Here is a 4,529-nt window from a genome sequence, read left to right as displayed (position 1 = left end):
CCAACTGTTTCAACTAGGGCCAAAAATTCCGAAAGAAAGGGATGGAGAAGCCATCAGGCCCGGAAGCAGCATTAGTATTGGCAGAATTAACCACATCCCAGATTTCCTGATCGGAGAGCGGAATCATCAAGGAAGCATTCTCCTCAGGAGAAATTTTAAGACCAGAACTCCAGAGGTGGGGGGAGATGGACATGCCCAATGGAGGTTTAGCCCCTAACAGAGACGAAAAGAAGTCCACCACGTGAGCCATAATCACAGATTGGTCTGTAGAGCGCATACCATTAATCAATAGGCTATTAATCTCACAACGCCTACGCCTACCGTTTGCAATCGCAAACAAATAAGCAGTAGGAGCGTCTCCTTTGAGAGTCCAATTGAGGGTGCCCCTCTGACGCCAGTAAATCTCAGCCTGATGATGCAGCTGCAGAAGAGCGGCCTCCAGATTATAGCGAACAGCCCAACCATCATCCGAGAGCCCAATAGAGTCCGCAGTACGATCCAGCTCCAGGATCTGATTTTCAAGGAAGGCTTTGGAGCGGCGATCCTCCACCGCACGGTTACGCGACCAACCTCTAAGAAATTTTCGTAAAGCATAGGCACATGACTGCCAATCATCCAGAGGGCCAAAAGAGCGGGGGTTGTGAGAGAGGAATTGGGAGATTTTTGCCGCAACCATGTCAACAAAGCCATCAACAGACAACCAAGAAGCATCAAACTGAAATCTAGTCGGAGGTCTATTGCGAATGGAACCATCATCCAGAATCAAGGGGGTGTGGTCTGACCCCACAATACATTTAGCTACAAGAGAGGACCTAGGAAACAAGGCATCCCAACTGGGACATAGGAAGACACGATCAAGCACAGATCTGATAGGGTTCGCCTGATGATTAGACCAAGTAAAGCGGGCTCCCCCCCCGAGGAAGCTCCCGAATGGCGTTGACACTAATAAAGTCATTAAAAGCATTGGCTAAAGACCAGGAAAAATTATCATTATTCTTCTCAAGAGGGCATCGCAGAAGATTAAAGTCTCCCCCAATCACCGTCGGGAGAGAACAGGACTCAAGCTTGATCGAAAGTTCATCAAGGAAAAGGTGCGAAAAGGAGTGATCCGCGGGCCCATAAACAACTATAAATTCACAGAGGGCATTCATAGATCTATGCGAGAGAACAACACTAGCCCAATAAAACCCATGATCAAAAGCAACAAAGTCAAAAATATCCTTATTAGAACCGATCAGAATCCCACCAGAGTGGCCCGAAGCCGGTAAAGATTGCCACTGAAATCTATCCATACCCACGATAGCAGAAAGCTCACTGGGGGTAAAGGAATCCTTAAACATTTCAACCAGCCCCACAAAGTCAATAGAGTTAGAACGAACCAAATCTTTCAGTTGGTCACGACGCCCCCTAGCACCGAACCCTCTAATATTCCAGAATAAGGCCCTCATTTATACGAAAGGTTCTTGATACGGAGGCTCGACCTGCTGGGGGCCACACAGGTTTTAGATCGTTTATTAGTACCCCTCTTAGCAAGGCAGGATGAGGATGAGGGCTGGCCACTACCAGCACCCGAAGCCTCCCCCACAACACAACCAGCATCCGCCACCCACGAGGCAACAACCTCTTTGGCTTTCGCAATGGTAGCTTGGGCCAATTCATTAGCCCGAATAATAGCAAGGAGCGAACTGGGAGAGCCAACAGAAGTATCAACCACCAAACCCACGTCCGACATAATGTTTAAAAGATGATCATCAGACATCGAAGGTAAAACCACCCGAACCGGAGAAACAGCGACCGATGGGGATGGGGAGGTACCTGGGGGAGGGAGGTCCTTCGCCGCAGCCCACTTCTCCGCCCTTTCCAGAATCGAGCCACCAGAATGTGAAACCCGCCTACCTTTGTGGGCCGTGGACACCGGGGAGCGGATAGCAGGCGACCGCGCAGCAGGAGAGCCAGCGTGGGGGTCCGAGCGGGACATGGAGCCCAGATCATGATCAAGACGCCGACAGATCCCCGTCATAGATTGCTTCGAGCCCGAGGAGGTCCGGCTCTTAGCCGAGTACTTGCGAACTGAGGATTTCTTCTTCGAGGGGTGTTGTGATTCCATCATATCACGAGCAGGAGAGCCAGGGAGATCTTCAATACCCGAACGAGTGGGGGAGATAGGGCGAGCCGGGAGGTTGGAGCATGCAGCAGACACAGGAGTAGCCGAGCAGGGCGGAGCTTTAGGCAGATCAGCAGCAGCAAAGGGGGCCATCTGGACTGAAGGGGGAATCACTACATCTTCATGAGGAGCATCACCAGCAGGCGCTTGAGAATGAAACATCTCACGTTCTGAGTCTGCCAGGCTATCCCATTCAGATTGAGTGAAGCGGAGATTAGACCCAAAACTCTGATTGGGGCCACCAAAAGAACCATCCCCTTCCTTGTCATGTTTATCCGAAGGGTTAGCAGGAGGAGGGGGTCAGTGTTTATCACAAAAAAGTTTTTTCTCTCCAGAATTTATTGTTCACCCGAGCTCATTTGAGCTCGAGCTAAGAAACATCATGTTCGTATCAATATATATGAATCCGGTGGAGGTTCCTGCCATACTGATTCCTAGACCGGTGCATTCAAACGTGGGACATGATTTGTTGTAATTGCTTGAATGGCAAACAAAGAGTTAGAGGCAGGTTTGATCCTCTCTCCTTTCACTGTCTCCCAATGTTCCCACCATATATAACATGATCTCACGACAATGACTTCCCGCAGATGTTTCCTGTAGCCCCAACTACCACAACACGGGCGACTCCCTTGATGAGTTGCGAAGAATCTTCTCAAGTACGATGGATCCCAAGCAGCCGATGTTTAAAAAAGTTGTAGCATCCCCAGATCGGCACTATGCAGCTCTAGCATCCTCCGTTAGCCTGTGCATAATATCGATCCTAAGGTGCCTACCTTCACATAGATGACGAAATAATCGGGCACAACATATATGCATATACAACAACTCCGAGGAGTCAAATTTAACGAATGAGTACTATAGACCAATATACAACTCATACAATGGAAGTGAATATACCTTAGACAAGTAAGAATACAAATGCCTTAAGAAGGCTTAATAAAAAGCAAATGCGTCCCTATCCCTGCCCAGACTGCTGCCTGTGGGATAACCAGCTAACGCCATCCATCAACATACTTGCTCCCTGAATCGATGTCGGGTGGATTTGTGGCAATCCAGGGAAAAGAGTAAATTAAATAAGGTGAATACTCAGTTGTACTTGCGAGACTTACACATGGCGAAATTTATTGTATGTAAAAGGTTTCAAAGGAAGGGATAAAGTAGTTTAGCGGCAAGTACTAAGCATTCTACATAGACACACTACAACTTGCGCCGATTAGAGATAAGGGGTAACAGACCACAACACTACTAATCTCGAGAGGATTATTATTTATTTGCACGTTTGTAATTACTATTTTGTATTTTTGTGCTAGAAATATTATGGTTCTTGAATGTGAGATTCATAGAAAAACTCATATGCGTGTGTGAGATTAAGAGGAAAACAAAAAAAGTATGTTTCCTAGTCTCGCCTCAATACTAGCTCATATGTTTCATGATGATCCTAATTTCCTGATCATAGGGCATTGTTAAAGTAACAAGGATGTCGACAACTGTCAGGACCCCGATCCTAAGTCACACCGATCTAGTGTGTAACACATCATACCACTTTGCGGCCTCACGCACGGTAACCCACGGTTGCCGTCTTTACCTGGTCGTGACCGTTTGCGCCTTTTGGCTCACATATATGATTGTGTCGCTAGCATCCATATGACAGAGAACCCGAACCGGTATGACTAAACCAAGGTGTCACAAACTTATAAGGACAGGCATACATGACCCAGTAATGCACGTGTCAGTAGCAAGTGTAACCGAGTCGTAGCGAGGCTACAAGGACTTCAATAAACACCACGTGACATTTCCCTGTAGGGACAAACACAGAAGCAAAGAAGGACACATGCCGGTCAATCCATGTGTCCCGGATGTAAACCTGGCCAAATGTAACATCCCAAATTTTCAATTTGGAATGTTATACATTAGGTCATCATGCATGTCATGTTTTTCTCGCATTTTCCGATCCTAGAAAATTTCACGCAACTCAAGGACCCTCGGAGAGAGTTGGAAGTTTCATTATTTTCATATTTGGGAATTCTCAAATTTTGAAAATAGGATCATTTGGATTTATTTAAATATCTTCATAAAGTTTTCCTATAAAAATTTTGAGAGAGGGAATAATATGACTTTCCCAAATTTAGGAAAAAAATGAAGATTTAATAAATAAACCCATTTTGGTTTTTGCCGGAGTTTTATTTGCGTTTTATTTGCCTTAGGGAAAAATGCGTGTTTAAAAAAAAAATTGCATTTTAGGCCCCGAGTAAAGTTCATTTTTGTTCGACTCATTTTTAGGAGTCGGGGAAAGTTTACTGTATTAATTTTGGAGTTCGTTTAGATTTTTTTTTATTTTTTTTCTCTGCGCGCGAGACCGTTTTTT

The sequence above is a fragment of the Triticum dicoccoides genome, chromosome 3B (genome assembly GCF_002162155.2).
Source record: "Triticum dicoccoides isolate Atlit2015 ecotype Zavitan chromosome 3B, WEW_v2.0, whole genome shotgun sequence".
Taxonomy (NCBI): Eukaryota; Viridiplantae; Streptophyta; class Magnoliopsida; order Poales; family Poaceae; genus Triticum; species Triticum dicoccoides.
This window is presented reverse-complemented; position numbering follows the sequence as displayed.